We start from the raw sequence: 18325 nt of genomic DNA on the forward strand, positions 1-18325 counted from the left end.
GTGCTATTGAAATATGGCGTGTAAATGCTGCAGAGATGTGGTAGAGAGACAACATGTTTGTGGTGTCACTTTTGAGGACTGGTTGTTCTAATTAGCAGACTGACAGAAGGCAGTAGTTTAACTAAACAAGTGTAAAAAGCAAAATGGATGATTCTGTCGGAATGGTACCTGTAGCAGCAATGTTGGAGTTTTTTAAAAATGTCACCCATACTCATAGCCTTGGGTTGACTTCAATGGCGACACACCCTTCTGTAAAACAAGGAGCCGCTGGGAATAATCCCAAATGGGCTTTAGTCAGTATTTGTTTCATAAGAGACCACTAAACACATTAAAACGTTTTGTTCTGTAAGCAAAGATGCCCAGACAAGATTCTTGTTTAAGGTCACACATAAAGCTGGGAGTCAAACTCAGATTTAAGGCCAAAATCATTCAAGTTAAACTGCTCAGATACTGGAGAATGTTTCCAAATCACAGAAGGCAATTCATGTTTGCTGTCTGAATCAGACGTTCATGGGAGTTGCATTTCAGCTTGGTTTTGCTCAAGAAGGGATACAGCGTCAGATTAGGGGGGCGCTGCAGCAAACTCCCCTCATGTTCTGCTGCTGCCAATGACGATGTAAAGCACCTCTTCTGAGTTTCTCCAACTATGTGGTATAATTTACTGCTGGCTGCTCACAAGGACTCTCACATTTGTTGGCAACTTGCATGTAATTATATTTCCATGTAAATAAACAACATTATTATCCTGTACAGCAAAAATTGGAATTACAGGGGAAAACATTGGGTGCAATCTGAGTGACATTGTAAAGTTAACAGAGTCTTCAACCAACACTAATCTATAATCTAAGTGGAGTCGATTCTATTTTTTTACTTGCCGTTGAACATAATGACTGCTGACATGTAAAAAGGGTCTACTTGTCCTTCCACACCCTTCTGCTAACCTATGACACCTAAAGATGGTGTGGGGATGAAATCAGCTAAGGCGTGGCTTTCAATGGCAGTGCTTTACAATGAGATGGCATTACTGTAATCATCATTGCACACCAGTATAAACAAAGCATAAATGCTCTCCAACACTGTATTCTCAAAATGTAATCTGCCAACCTTATTATGTAATTAGCACAATTCATTAATACGTTAATGCTCAGTCCACTCAGCGTCTTGTCTCTTATTGGCACCTATCTGCAGGTCCGCTTCCTGGAGCAGCAGAACAAGATGCTGGAGACCAAATGGAACCTCCTGCAAGAGCAAAGTGGTAGTGGTCCAGGTGGTGCAAGATCCAATATTGAACCCATGTTTGAAGCCTACATTGCCAATTTGCGTCGACAGCTGAACGGCTTGAAAATGAGAAAATTAGGCTGGAAAGTAATTTGAAAAACATGCAAGGCTTGGTGGAAGACTTCAAGAATAAGTGAGTTTAAGAAAATAAAGCAATTTAAATAAGGCAGGGGCTGCTGAATGTGAAAATGCTGATTGTGTAGTTTGATTATAAAGGGTCAACAACAAAAGTATGACATACTGTACTCCGGTATGAAGCTACATGAGTGTTTAGCAGGGTTACAACAGAAATGAAGCTAATGAGTGAATTCAGGAGGAAGTATCTGCACGACTACACACAGCCCTCTGGTGGCTGAAGAAGGAAGTGGAGCTGACAACAAAGACTGCCATTCTGGTTAATGCATTTGTGAGACCATCTGAATCCCCCTGAAAACAGTTTTGTAAATCAATGTATAGATTTGTGAACCTAAATCAGGCCCAGTGCAGGGGTTTGCATGGGTAAGCTCTACAATTGCTGGCTTCTGCCTTGTAAACCGAAAATGAGCTCATTTAAGGATGAATGTTTTGTTTCGTCTAAAAATAATAAAAACATTATGTAACTCTTTCTGAATAGCTTAACCTCCTACTGATATAGAGAAATGAAATAAATGAAATATACCTGTAAAGATATCTGAAATGTGGTTCTGTGGGGAAGGGAACGATGGAAAAACTGTTCTTTAAATTACTTCAATTAAATTTTTGCATCTTTTCATGGAATGTAGGCTAATATTATTTGCATAAGAGCTATAATGAGATTACAGACATACTTAAAGTATACATCATTTACAAGCACAAAAGAACAAACAGGGAAAAGGAAAACTATTGGTTCAAAAAAGTAAAGTACAGTATACTACAACACAATGTGCAAATATCAGTAATAGTAATACTGAAAGTGTAATGTGCCAGTTGCAGCTTCATGGAGTCTCCACCCAATATATAACACTGGGGTTTTTAGTGAGACACAGGGAAGAGTATCTGAGAGCAAAATATAATGCACCTGAAAATAAGCATGTTTAGAATGGGAGAATAACTAGGAACAGCTTGGGTTGCCGCTGGAAGAGGTGTTGGTGAGGCCAGCAGGGGACGCTTACCCTGTGGCTTGTGTGTGAATCCCAATGCCCCTGTGCAGTGACAAGGGACATGGTGATGTAGAAATGGCGCTGTCCTTCAGATGAGACTTTAAAAGCAAGGCCCGACTCTCCGTGGTTATAAAAGATCCCTGGGCATCGTTTGAAAAGAGTAGAATATTCCTGAAATGCTAGCTAAAATGCCCACCATGGGTGGAACCATTCTGGCCTCCTAATCATCCCTTGTCTCTAACACACTCTCTGTTTCAATCCTTCACTAAGTAATAGCTAATGTGTGGTGAAGGTAAAAGCATAAAATATCTGTTGTTGCATCATCCAAGTGGATGCTACACATTGGAGGTGGTTGAAGTGGTTCCCTTCTGTCTATCTAAAATACTCTAAGTAGTGAAAAAAGAGTTACATATATGTAAATTATCATTATTATTATTATATGAGGTGAACCACAACATTGTCACCATCATGCTTGATCACAGCTCCACGGACCAAACTTTGATGTTTGCTGCCACTACCTGTTTAGTTTGCAAGTTCTTCCCTTGCCCCCTTGGGTCTTGTATGGGTAGTATAGTTAACTGTTGACACTAATTTGACCTGGTCAGTGTAAGTGTAGAGGTGTACATGACCGTGGCCTTTGATGAACTGCCATCCCACCTGGATTTGAATCCTGCCTGCTACTTGGATAGGCTCTGGATGCCCACAACCCTGTAATGGACTGAATGGGTTTAGAAAATCAATAAATACATGGATGGCCTAAAAGCTCTTAAACAAATCATACCAAAGTCTAATAACCAATCTTGCCAAAAACTGCAATAATAATTCATGAGTATTCCTATTTCACTGCGGTGGGCTGGCGCCCTGCCTGGGGTTTGTTTCCTGCCTTGTGCCCTGTGTTGGCTGGGATTGGCTCCATCAAACCCCTGTGACCCTGTAGTTTGGATATAGCGGGTTGGATAATGGATGAATGGATGGATTCCTATTTCAATTTTAAACTGAACAAGAGCAATTGTTAAACTGCTGTTATTTTTTAAATATTATATACTTGAAAGACTTAAATATACTTAATTCATTCATCTTTTTTTGGGTTCATTCCATTCAGGCTCATAAGAAACTGTGATAAACCAATATATTTAAAATGTGATCGAAAATAATTACAAAACATTAATTTATTATTTCATTGTCCACTGTATATCTGAAGCCAGGTCACCTGGGTCAACAGTCATAACAGTGATGCCCATACTTTCCCTTCCCCAGCCACACTTGCCAACTCATACTGTGGGATCCTAAGGCGTTCCCAGGCTGTATGGAGATATAATCCTTCATAGAGGGTTCTAGGGTCCTCCCCAGGGTCTCCTCCTAGCTGCTCATGCCCGTAAAACACCCTCCCACACACCATGCACTTATTCTGGCAATGGCAAACTGACTAAATACTTTGATTTTTACTCAGGTATGAAGATGAAATCAACAAAAGGGCTGCAGTTGAAAATGACTTTGTCCTGCTGAAAAAGGTACAAATATGCATTTTTACAATTAAAATATAATCCAGATTGTTGTGAATCCTTTTAAATAGCATAGGATCATGGCATGTGTTAAAATTACATTCAGACAAATGGTGCATGCCACTCAGATTTGGGTAATAATGAAAACTGATGCCAGCTGAACAGTTCACATTTGCAGTGCTCACTTGCCCTTTCTTGTCTCTAGGATGTTGATGGCGCTTACATGAACAAGATTGAACTAGAGGCCAAGGTCGAGGCACTTCAAGATGAGATTAACTTCTTGCATGCCCTCTACGATGCGGTAATCTTCTTAATTGTCAGAATGATATGACATGCTGTAATTGAACACTGAGATATTGCAAGATGCTAATGTTAATGACCTCATCCTTAACACAGAAAAGACCAAAGAAATAATACTGGATTTTAGGAAGAATCCTCCCCCTCTACAGACTCTTATCATCAAAGGGACTGAGGTGGAGAGGGCCGACAGCCACAGATTCCTGGGACTGCAGGTTACATCAGACCTGAGCTGGACTCATAACATGACAGCCACAGTGAAAAAAGCCCAGCAAAGGGTTTATTTCATTAGGCTGCTCAGGTAAGCTGGCTTGAACCATCATCCTCTCATCCAGGCCTACAGAGGACTAATAGAGAGCATTATTACCATAGGCATCACTGTCTGTTATGGGAACACCACACAGGCAGAGAGGAAGGCTTTGCAAAGACTCATAAAGACTGCGGAGAGGATCATAGGGACAAAACCTCCTTCCATGGACTCTATGTACACACATCACTGTCGGAAAAGAGCAGAGGGAATTATCAGGGACTCATTCCACCCAGCTCACTCTCTGCTCAGACATAAAAACTGTACTACAATTTGAGACACAGCTCAGATATTACCACCTTTTTGTATAGTGTTGGTGTAATTTTTTTTATTGTTTATTTTTTTTAAATGTTTACTATGATGACTCTGAATGAGCTCTGCACAAGAATTCCAATGTGCTTTGACTGTTGGTTTTATGCACAAATGGCAAATAAAGAAACTTTGAAACTTTGCACTTTTTTTCGTCTGGTTTATAATAACAGGAGCTCAACGAATTACAGAATCAGGATAAAGAAACCTCAGCGATTCTAGAGATGGACAACAGCCATAAACTCAATCTGAATGCCATCGTGGCATAAGTGCGCGCTCAGTATTAAGACATTGCAAATCGTTGCCGAGCAGAGGCTGAGAACTGGTACAAGCACAAGGTAAGCAAAGGAGAAATGTGCAATATTATTATTAGACCCAGACATGACAGAAGTATACAGAAATGGATTTGCATAACAACACATAGACATCTGAGGACTTTTAATGTTTTTATAGTATGAGGAGATGGCAATATCAGCTGGAAAACATGGCGATGACCTGAAAAACACCAAATCTGAAATCTCAGACCTGAACCGTTTGATCAGCTGACTGACAGCTGAAATTGAAGCACTCAAGGGACAGGTAAGCCATTAACATCTCATTCTCTTGTCATTAGTTACAGAATCAAACTGCACTGAACAACCTGTTCTCATCACAACAGTTCAACTGTTCTACCATTTTATATAAACTTGTATAACTCACCTGCGGCGGGCTGGCGCCCTGCCCAGGGTTTGTTTCCTGCCTTGCGCCATGTGTTGGCTGGGATTGGCTCTAGCAGACTCCCATGACCCTGTAGTTAGTATATAGTGGGCTGGATAAAGGATGGATTGATGTATAACTCACAGAAAAGTTTTTTTTTGTGCCCTGAAGCCTTCTGGCTAAGAATCACAGTTTATATGATGATCAAGTATAGTCCAAAACTCTACTTCATAATGCTTACCAATTCAAACATCTTTAAATTGTTTATTTCCTTGCAGAGAGCGAACTTGGAGACAGCAATCGCTAAAGCCAAGGAACGTGGGGAGGTGGCTGTGAAAGATGCAAAGGCCCGCATCGCTGATCTGGAGGCCGCCTTGCAGAAAGCCAAACAAGATATGGCCCTACAGGTCCGTGAATACCAGGAGCTGATGAATGTCAAGCTGGCCCTGGACATTGAGATCGCCACCTACAGGAAACTACTGGAAGGCGAGGAGAGCAGGTATGAGAGTAACTCACCTGTTACTGTGGAGAGAAATCCACGTGGAATTTTTACTAAGACAACAGCCATGAAAATAGTAAGTAATTTAAAATAGACATGAAAATATTTTTTTACATTGCTCAATTTCTTTGGATTGTGTTATCTTTATTGATTTGTAAATATATATATATATATATATATATATATATATATATATATATATATATATATATATATATATATATATATATATATATATATATATATACTGTATCTATATTAATAAAAGTCAAAGCCCTCACTGACTCACTCATCACTAATTCTCCAACTTCCCGTGTAGGTAGAAGGCTGAAATTTGGCAGGCTCATTCCTTACAGCTTACTTACAAAAGTTGGGCAGGTTTCATTTTGTAATTCTACACGTAATGGTCATAACTGGAACGTATTTTTCTCCATATACTGTAATAGAATTCAGCTTGATAGCCGTGGGAGGCGGAGTTTCGTATTAAAATATCTAACCAATCACATTTCAGCCATCATTTGTTGCCAGGCAGAGAGGCTTTCAAAATCTGTTGTGGAGGCACTCTAACACAGAATAAATGTCGATTAACCTGTTGCTTCAACCAATCAGATTTTGAGTTGGTGTCAGTAGGGCCCTCTAGCAGGCGTACGGCAACGTCATCGTATTCAGACCTGTTGATTGGATAGAAGCCGATATGAGGAACTCTATGAGGCCATTGAACGCACCGCAAACGCTCCGAGCGAAAGATCGTTGCGTGCACTACGGCCAACTCCATGATTCTGGACAATATTATTTGCCAGACACAGATCAGATTTCAAGACCACGAAAACCCGATGTTTGTCACGCTCCTCAAGCCCCAGAAGTTTCGGGAATACAAGAAAAATTTCACGCATGCAGCCTTCTCCAGTGTAACACAAGAGTCACTGAGTGCTTTTTGATCTGTCTCGGCTAAAAACAGAACTGACTGTAATGTATGCCATGGATGATTTTGCAGGAGAATCTCCCACTGATCTCCTTGACTTCCTTCATCAGAAAAATCTGAATGAGAGCATAGGGCAGCTGTTCACTTTGGTATATTTGGCGGTGACCATTCCTGTGTACACTGCTTCTATCGAGCGGACATTTTCAGCCCTAAAGTGAATTCAAACTTATGCCAGAAATACCATAGGGCGGGTTCGCCTTTCAGCATTAGCTTTGATGACGATAGAAAGTGAGGTTTTGATGGAACTGAAGTGCACGGATAATCCATACGACAGAGTAATTGAACTGTTTTTGAGGAAAGAGAGGAGGATGGATTTTGTTTACAAATAATCCGAATTTTTGGTGAGTAAAATGTTGCGTTTTTCCTAAATAATATTACAAGTTTATGTGTTATTATTGATGCTTTTTATGTGATGTCGCGGCTGTGGCTGCAGTAAAAAGGAACTTGTTCACCCCACTTTGTCTATTCAATAAAGGCATTTATTGTGGCTAAAGAAGTTATCTTTTATATATATATATAATCTCCCGATCTACATACTGTCAAATAAACGAACCACACGCCGTGGCGAACACGAGACGCTTCGCCTCTAGCGCTGATGTCCAAGGTTCGATTTCCGACAGGGGGTGCAGTGAGTATGTACGCCTGATGAGCCCAGAATTAGGGCGAAACACGTGCTGCATATTGTTTGCATTATTTGACATTAAAACTATTTCAGTATATTTCAATATATATAAATCAGCGCTTCCCGATTCATTTTCCCCTCGCACCCCCTTGGTTTGAGAAGAAGTATGAAAAAATAATGAGGTTAACGCAGAAAAACAGATCACCAATTGAAGCTTTATGAATAATGGATACTTTATTCGCCATCAATAATTGTATTAGTAAAGCCATACTCAGTGTAATCCTCCTTCCATTTTCTAATTTTTTTCGCGACTAGCCATGATTAAATGAACAGTAAAAAAGTAAGAGCGAAGCGAGGGTGACTTATTGAAGCAGGCAGGTGAGAGCACAATAGCACGCGGGCTCGATGTGATGCGTGTCAAGTCGATCTGAAATGCGCGATCAGATTCGAAAAAATATATCTTTTCAAGTTCTATTTGGATATAAGTAGGTTCTATTTAGCCGACAGAAATATCTTTGTTAGGAATGTAAGTTGAATTTAGTCTTTAAATTTCTATGGTGAAGAAATATGGTGAAGAAAAATGTATGCAATGATGACTACATTTAACTTACATTCCCACCAAACATATTTCTGTCGACTAAATAAAAATAACTTATATTTAAAATTTAAATAGAACTTGAACAGATACGATAGTTCATAATACCCATGCAGCACTAAGTGCACGTAAGAGCGGGAGTCATCCGTTTTAACAAGCAGCGTATTGCACTGATACGACATAGCCTGCCCATTTAATTATTTAGGAATGGATAGATACAGTAAATTAAGATTTTGTACAAATAACGTTTTTCATTTTTCTTCCTCCATGGATTCTGGCACCCCCAGCAACAGCTGCTCGCACCCCAAAAGGTGTATATATATATATATATATATATGTATCTATGTATGTATGTATGTATGTACAGTATGTATGTATATATATATATGTATATATATGTATATGTGTATATATATGTGTGTATGTATGTATGTATGTATATATATATATATTTATATATATGCATATGTATGTATATATATATATATATATATATATATATATATATATATATATATATATATCCCAGCAACACTCAAAGCAATGACAAAACAATTACATTGTCTTTTCTTTTTCATTACTTCTTTAACACACTACTTCTCCGCTGCGAAGCGCGGGTATTCTGCTATATATGTATATGTGTACTGTATATGTATATATGTGTATATGTATATCTCTCGTAGTGCCTCGCTCAAATCTCGGGGTGACGATAGACAGACATGCTGGCGAAGACGTTCTGGTGTGAGGCCCCGCAGGAAAGCATGAAGACTGAGTTCTTCCCTCACTGCTGTCGAGAAAGTAGGGTAACCTTTTCGTGTATATACCCTGATGTCAGCGGCAAAGGCTCCTACACTCTCTCACCTTCACGCCGACGTCAGCTAGTCAGCTTTTCTCTGCTGCATTCTGCTGAAGTTCTTTGTCCAAAGCGACGGGTGAGAGCAGCGGTGAGAGCCTGAAGATCACAACACTCTTCCGATGGAAGATCAATGAGTACCTGAAGTGCGGGACCCTCCAAGGCAAGGGCCAAGTGTGTCGCAGCTTCCTCGCGGTTCCACTCATTGTGTATCGCGGCCAGATCCACTTGTGCAAGGTATGGCTCTAAAGGAGTCAATCCGCTGTATCGCGGCAGCTTAGCAGGTGACCGAGAGAAGCGGACCGTCCAGCTGGTAACCTGGGGTATCGCTGCGGCAGCCGACAGCCCACTCTGGCCGTGCTCAGAAGATCGCAACACTGTCCGGGGAATACTGGTACCATCAGGCCGGTCTGCCGCTTTTCAGCTCCGCTGATCAGGCGCTCTAACGTAACGCTGTTCTCTAAGATGGCACGCTCTAATTCTTCAAGACTCTGTTCCATAACGGCGTCTTCTAAACAGCCTGGTCTCCCACTTCTGACACCAATGTAGCGACCCGTGGTCGAGTCTTGAAGTTTTTAAAGCCGAACTCTGCCGTGCACCTCTCCCAAGCTGTCGGCTAGCGGATTGCCAGCGTTATGCACGCAGCTTTACCCAGCTCTTCAAGTAGCGACTACTCGTGTCCCATACACCGCACGACTACGAGTGTCTCGGCAGCACGCAGCTGTACCCAGCTCCTTAAGTAACGAGCACTCGTGTCCCATACACCGCACAACTCCGAGTGTCTCGGCATTAATTGCTTAGATGAAATCTTAGCAATGAATACAGCTCTGTCCTGTTGTATCTTTTTATTCACAGATAGCCAGTAAACAAAGCTCGACATTATTGCACGGCCATTGCCAAGGTCATGCACGAAGACACATTTCACATAACCGGTACTTTTTACAAAATAAATAACCCCGGACGGCGATGACCCAAACCCACCCAACTAATTGGACACAAACACAACATTATTTACAAATTAAGAAATTAATAAGTACAACAGGAAAAACAATAGAAAAATCAGTGAATGTACAACCTTCACACAATGCATCACTCCGGCAGCGCTGACTGCCGGGTCGCTACAATATATATATATATATATATATATATATGCCAGCAACACTCATGACAATGACAAAATTCATGTTACGTTATTATTAAAATGTTTCCTTTTCTTTTTCATTACTTCTTTAACACACTACTTCTCTGCTGCAAAGCGCGGGTATTTTGCTATGTATGTATATGTGTATATGTATATATATATATGTATATTTATATATATGCATATATATGTATATATATAACTAAGATAAAATCAGAAAGCATTAAGATTGTAATACTGAGGTCTAAATCAACCTGTTTTTCTGCCAGGCTCAGTCCAGGAGGAGGTGCAGTCACAGCAGTCCACATGCAGTCATCTTCTGTTAGCGCATCATCTGGTAAGCAGAAGAGTTCATTGAATTTCTATTTATTTTTTAGTACATTATCTTCATTATTTTAGTGACTACTGGAAGAAACATGCTAACACTAAGCCTCTGAAGCTGTAATATGACTGAACTATGTCCTTTTTATTTTTTTAGGTGGAAGTTTTGGAGCAGGAGGAGGATTTGGAGCTGGAGTAGGTTTGGGAGATGCTGCAGGATTTGGAGGAATGGGAGAAGGAACTGGAGGTGCTGCAGGATTTGGAGGAGGAATGGGAGGTGCAGGATTCAGCAGTGCCATATCACATAGTGGTGGCAGTGGTGTCTCAGTCAGAGGCATGTCTGGAGAACGCATTACAAGTTCCACACACACTGCAATAGACTCATTTAAAACAAAATGAGTTTCTTTCCCTTAGGTTCTGCAAGCTTCCTCTTTCCTGAAATGGTACCACCCAACAAGTGCAACAACCTGAATGCTTTCTGAAAGCTTTTTTCTTGTATTTGTTTTTCTTATAAGTTCAACCACCCAAAAAGCAGAGTTTCTGCTAGAGAACAAAAGATATGACACAGTGAGATGTGATTTAGAAAGGTTATGTAGTATTAGATGAAAAAAACCTAAGTCATCCTTAGAATAGGCCGTGTTAAAAGATAATGCAGCTTACTAAACAATTAGGAACACTACAACAGAAGATCGGCCCAATATAAGCATTGACCATAATTAACGGTCCTATCAGCATTTATAAAGAAGGCTTTCCTGCAGAACACTAAACAGAATTTCCTCAAGATAATAAGCAAGTCACACACACTCTGTTTTCTGATGTATTTTTTGCTGCCAGCCACATTTTACATCTGTTCAACCTAATGTGTACACTTTCAGGACTACATTTCATGAACCTATAGAAATTTCCTCTATTTTTTCTCCCAACCTTTAAGTAAAAGTGCCAACTTGCTCAATTTCTATCCATAACCTGTGAGCAAGCAGTTATTTTTGTGAAGCTCTTCCTCATTTCAAGAAATAGGCAAGGATCTGCAGAGAACATACTTGACTACATATCAGCACACTTCACTATATTAAAGTGTTTTAACGTACAGTGAAATAACTAAATCATTTAACAGGTATTCTGCTATAAGCAAAGTACAACATTATTGAGCATTCCCAACAAAATATTTTTGTATTCATTGCAAAAATAAAATTTTTTTTACTAGGTACAGTATTACTAAGACTAGGTTCACCGACTAAAGCGCGATAGACATATGTGCCCCGACAAAACCTCAAAGGACAAATGAGCACCGACAAACCCGCTAACTGGTTTTTGACAAATGCGCGCCGACAAAATCGCGAGAGAGGCCAAGAGAGTGGGACGCCCTTGCTGCAATTCTTCCTACATATGCAGGGCGTGATCTTAAGGACTATCTGCGTGCCATGATGATGGCATGCCGCGTCTCATAATATTGATTTCTAAAATAAACATTATTATATATGCTTTAAACTAGTAATTCATATTTAATGCAACTTTCGCGATTTTGTCGAGGCGATTTTGTCGGCGCGTTTTAATCAGTGCTACTTTTTCGGCGCGCATATGTCTATCACGCAAATGTCGGGTCACACTAAGACTATGGCTCTGCCCAAATGAGACTCCAAGGAGTTACCACATGCTAGACTACAAAGAACCAATGAGATCAAGTTAGATGAAGTGTGTGTATAGACACTGGCTGGGTCATCGAGTGCCATAGTTCTTATAGACTTCTCAATGTTTCCTCAGACTACAAGGAACCAGCCTTTTTGACACTTTGAGGGATGGTGAAAGTGGGCATTGTGTCATTCTTAACATACATTTTTCACCCAGGATTAGCTAGGGCCATTGTTCCATGAGAGTTTCTTGCTCTTCAGCCTTTGTGTCTATCATTCATATGATTATGTAAACTTCTCTGTTCTGGATGCTCTGATACTATTCAGTCATCTAAAATAATCCTGAATTATTATTAGTGAGGAACTGCTGAAGACAAAACCCTAACAACTGACCTCTGAAACAGATTGGCTCTGTATTGCAAATAATTCAATAAACCTGAATTGATTAAACATGTGTTTGTGTATTTTGTATTGCACATCAACCAAAGTACATAGACATTTGTTGGTAATAACCTTAAAATTGACTTTACACACCCTGCTGAAGCTATTTTTTTATTTGTTTTATATATTTTGATTTGACAATACTATTACATACATATCCTTCTTTTTTAAAAACAATTATATCAACAATAACAGAATATGAATTTTAACTTCCTTGCATAAATGAATATCAGTTCTCATCTCACCTTTCCTCCATTGTTTTGAAGTAACCAGTTCAGAAATGCTTGTAAATCAATCATGAATCTATCTGTTTGGTGAAGCCACATTTTCACTACAACTTTGCAGCATGACATAGCCTATGTTACCTGATTTGGTTTACTAATTAACCAACCATTAACATCTCTCAGATGTGGAAATAAACCAAAGGGACCAGAAGAGAGAAATCAGAGAAACACATGAAAATTTGTCACAGACGCCAAAAAGGCTAAGAATTGAACCAACACCTCTAGAAGTCAGAGGCAGCAAAGATAACAAATATGCCACTATGTCACTCATCAATTGATCAATTTAAACATATAGTGCCATTACAGGTTGAGAAGGTTGAATAACTACAGACTGGAGAGCAGTATAAAAAATGTTAGCAAGAACTCAGAATTGACATCAACAACATAAATGACTGCCCTGTTTAATCAAAAATAGTGAACTGCCTCAAGAGAAGATGCAGCATATTCAACACTGTAGCAGGACATAGTTTTGTAGCGTAATAGTGCTATTCTGTTATATATTGACATATACATAATGAGTTATCCCTACAGATAAAGGCTGCTATGGGCGCTATGGTCACGGGAAACAAAGGACTTCCAGAAAGATTATCAATCTGTCAGCTGGGATCATACAAGCCAGCTTGTTGTAGTAGAAACTCCCTGTGCGAAAGAGGAGGGAAAAGAAGGCAATTCAAAGTTAAGATTTATCCCCTGGTATTACAGTTGGTAACAAGCCAAAGAAGTGGACTTCGGGATGAAAAAAGCTCACCTACCTTTGAAGCTAAAACAGAAGGATGTCATAAAATTTTAACTTTTTTAAAAAGCAATGGATTTTCAAAATGTGTTACAAAATATCAGATCACAAACAAATCCAAAATACAAGGCCGAAAAAAAATCAGAAAATGGAAGATGCTGGTGTGCCAATGTGCCCAAAATATCCAAAATTTTAATATCTGGCTCTCGTACTACAGTACTATCAGTGTCATTTAGTCTGTTGTGTAGTAACAGAAACAGAAGCATAGAGACTGAGAGACAGCAGGGAGACCCTTGACCCGTGACAGAAAAGATGATGATGGCAATATTAGAGTTCACCATAACTGATGCTGCCCCTCCGCTCCATGTTGTTGTGAAGCTTCTTTAGTCACCAGCTCATTTCATTTCGGTGTGCTAAGAGACACAACTCTGCCTTTAGGAAGGCAGGCTCTATTGTAGGAATAAAGCTGGACAGTTTGACATCTGTGGCAGAGCGACGGGCATTAAGCAAACTCCTGTCAATCATGGAGAATCCACTGCATCCACTGAACAGTGTCATCTCCAGGCAGAGGAGTAGCTTCAGTGACAGACTTTTGTCACCATCCTGCTCCACTGACAGACTGAGGAGATCGTTCCTCCCCCACACTATGCGACTCTTCAATTCCACCCGGGGGAGTAAATGCTAACATTACTCAAAGTTATTGTCTGCTTTTACATGCATTTTTATTACTCTTTAATTTAATATTGTTTTTGTATCAGTATACTGCTGCTAGATTATGTGAATTTCCCCTTGGGATTAATAAAGTATCTATCTATCTATCTATCTATCTATCTATCTATCTATCTATCTATCTATCTATCTATCTATCTATCTATCTATCTATCTATCTATCTATCTATCTATCTATCTATCTATCTATCTACTCCACTTATGCATCTGTCACACTGTTTTAACGCCTTCCTTCTTCATTTCTTAGACTAACTTCCCTGCAACCCGGACTAGAAAGGTGGTAGAAAATGGTTGGATAAAAGGGGATATTTATTATTAAACAAAATAAATTTACTTAAGTTTTTCAAGAAACAATATAAGTTAAAGTCCTCATGGAACACAACACACATTTTTAAATGGTCTCACAAAACACAAAAAAGACAAACTATAACCACTGACATCCAATAAAATGAATAAAATTACTGCTGTGAGAAACAAGCAGAGCAAATCCAAACCCTTTCTTGGAATCTTGCGTATTGCCTCTGAGACGCTCAAATGCTTGAATAGAAATTAATTTTTACAGCTGAATTTTGCTTTATCAAAAGTAAAAAATCAAAACAAAATGTGTTGAAGGAAGAGCACAGATTAGTGTATTTAAATACTGCTCCTGTTCACTCTCTACAGTATGTGGAGTGTACATGCTCTCCTTAGGGTGTGTGTGCATTTTGCTCTGTGTACTGTGTACAGGTTTCCTCCCATATTCCCAAAGAGGTGCCGGTTAGGTTACTTGGTGATTCAAAGCTGACCAAGTGTGAGGAGCCCTGTGATGGATTAGCACCTTCTTCAGAAAGGACTCCTGTTTCTGTCTTGTACCTGTAAAAGGCTCCACCCACAACCATCAATTAGATTAAATTCATTTTGGAGTGTTAGGTTATAATTAATAAATATTAAATAATTGATGTGCAATCTTTCCTTCAAAATAATGTAACACATGTTGTGTTGTTTAACAAGCCACTCGTGGTTAAGAAAAATCACATGACAATCTGTAAAGACTAACTCTCAAAAACCCTCTGCAAACTGAACATCGGTCACTAATTCTAAAGTACATTTTGCATATAGTTAAAAAATTTGCACTGTAACAAATAACCCCACTCTGTCCCAAGTATAGGATTCAACTCCACTCAGGAGTGCCAGTCATTGCAGAGCTCTTCTTTAACTTAAATGTATAATCTTTACAAAGCACATGTACGCCGTCTGAAGTGACAGTAGGATGATGCTGGTGATGACTATTGCAAGAAGGTGTTCATTCAATAAAGATCTTGTAGGCCCAGAAGAACAACACAATAGGAGGACAAATGGATCACATGACAGGCTGTCACAATGCCTAAAACAAATGTGGCCAAATTATGTGTGAATGACCTGTGACTGTCTTGTAGAAAGACCTAATGTTACAGCCCTCATCAGGTGTTCTTAGCAAGATGATGCTACATTTCGTTCGTGTAACTGTAGGAAGTTACCATGTGGGATCATCCAAAAAACCAATTAAATAAAACAACAAATAGGTACAGTCTGTACCACTGAATTGCACATAATTTTAGATGCCTATTTTCCATTGGCTCACATATGCATTTTTAAATGATTTGGTTGGCAGCAGCCCCCTATAGGTGACACTTCGGGTATGACTCTGGGTCTGTGCACAAAACAGTATAGACACCATTTACAAATGTGAAAGAAGAAAGTTAGGAGAATGGTTTACATGTAGCAGAAGAAACAAAACAGATTATACCTTTGTGGCATACAGTATGGCCGGCCATTTATCCTGACCAATACCTCCACACCGCCAGATAGAGCCCTCCCTGCGATGTGGAAAGGCCCCAAATTCCAGCAGAGCATCTTGGACCTTGGAGTTTTCCTTCACATCCCTGCTGGATACCATGGGGGCCACCAGAGGACGCTGCAGGGAGTATCAAGGACTTGTATGTTTGATATAGCACGGAAGTACTCCGTAGTCACGAGGACGGAAGAAATAAAGTACTTCCAGGCTGAAGAAAAGAAGAGTTTTAATCTGACCCAGAAGTGATAAGAATCACATGGACGGGGTGATCGGAAGCACTTCCGGGTCAGGGAATATAAAAGAACTATGGGAGATCCCAGCAGTTGAGCCGAGTTGGGAGGAAGGGTGACTGAGCTGCTGGGAGGTGTGGAGGATTATTGATTATTGTGATTATTATTGTGTATGAGTATTGTGGAGTGGAGGGTGCTTTGTGCACATTTTTATTGTAATAAATCCATTATTTAGACTTTGATCTGGTGTCTGGTCTGAGGGTTCAAGGGGATGACAGCGCCCCCTATCTGTCACACCTTGTTGTAAAAGAGAAGACAGTGATAAAGAGCTGAGGTAACAGCTTGATCACCCCGTATAACTGAAGGATTGCACATAAAATAAAAGCATACTATAGGTGTGTACAATGTGGATCATCTAAAATAATATCTTAATTGTTGTTTTAATGACATACAACGTAAAATTATCGAGTATGTTACTCACTTTGCAAAAAACAATCAAAAACACGGCTCTTTGCCTGTGTCAAGTTACATCATCAGTGTGAGCCTCTCCCAGTGTTCATTGTGTTATCTGTGAGAACAGGAATTGTACCGGCAGAGTTTAGGCACTCAAAAGTTATCTGTTTTAACAATTCACCCTGTTAGTATTAAACATTAACAGATAATAGAGTTCAGTGTGCTTTCCTTACCTCTTTGTGGTGGTTTGCAAAAAGCGGCACATTGTGACACACAATACAGAGGCTTTGTAGGTTAACCGGATTAAAAGCCAGAGTGCAGCATTACTGTGCATGTGGTAAATAACGGTTACAATGGAATAACTTAAAGTCACATGTGATCATATTCGCATTCGTTCCTCGTTCATACTGCTAGATTACCTTCATTTTTGTGTTGAGATCAATGGAATGTTTTTATCTGTAATTGTAAGATAAATGTAACTGAACGTAGTCGAAACTGGTACAGGTAATAAACTGAGATCAAGATGAATGAGTCATGGTGTACAGAGCTGGTGTGGCAAAAATTGCTGTTCCTCTTTAAAATGCAATTTAAGTGAAATTGATCTAGTACGTAACTCCATTGGTGTCAGGCAAAAAAATCAGTTGGAACGAATTATTAATCTGTTCAAACTAATTATTTTTATTTCCATAAGAAGCACATGCCTATATTCTTCTACTTCTTTCAGCTGCTCCTGTTAGGGGTCACCACAGCAGATCATCTGTTTTCATATCTTCCTGTCCTCTGTCACTGCTACTGCAGACCTCATCAATTCCCTCATACATATTCTATAAAACTCGTATGTACTTCTCTGTCACTCCCGACTCCCTCATACAATAACACAACTCCTCTTGCGGCACCCTGTCATTTGCTTTCTAAAGACGCAATGCAACTCCTTCTGTGGCCTTCTCTCTACTTCTCCATCAACTCCTCCAGAGCAAACATTGCATCTGTGGTGCTCTTTCCTGGCATGAAACCATCCTGCTGCTCACTAATCATCACCTCACTTCTTAACCAAGCTTCCACTACTCTCTCATAACGTCATGCTGTGGCTCATCAATTTTATCCCTCTGTAGTTACTATAACTCTGCATATGATCCTTATTCTTTGAAATCTGTACCAGTACACTTCTTCTCCACTCCTCAAGCATAATCTCACTTTCCAAAGTTGTATTAAACAATCTGGTAAAAAGATCCGCTGCCATCTCTCCTAACCAACTCCATGTCTCCACAGGTATGTCATCTGTTCCAACAGCCTTCCTGTTCTTAATCTTCTTCATAGTTGTCCTTACTTCCTCCTTGCTAATCTGCTGCACTTCCCGATTGACTCCATATCATCCAACCTTCTCGCTCTCTCATTCTCTTCATTCATCAACCTCTCAAAGTACTCTTTCCATCTGCTCGACACACTCTCCTCACTTGTGTGTATGTTTCCAACTTTATCCTTTATTGCCTTAAC

At 39.7% G+C, this 18325-nt stretch overlaps 1 pseudogene; it reads left to right on the forward strand.

Moving 5' to 3' along the window:
* The window catches only part of LOC120526431, a 33518-nt pseudogene that overhangs the window by 813 nt on the left and 14380 nt on the right, over nt 1–18325 (forward strand).

Source organism: Polypterus senegalus, chromosome 3 (assembly GCF_016835505.1).
Source record: "Polypterus senegalus isolate Bchr_013 chromosome 3, ASM1683550v1, whole genome shotgun sequence".
In the NCBI taxonomy this organism is placed as follows: Eukaryota; Metazoa; Chordata; class Cladistia; order Polypteriformes; family Polypteridae; genus Polypterus; species Polypterus senegalus.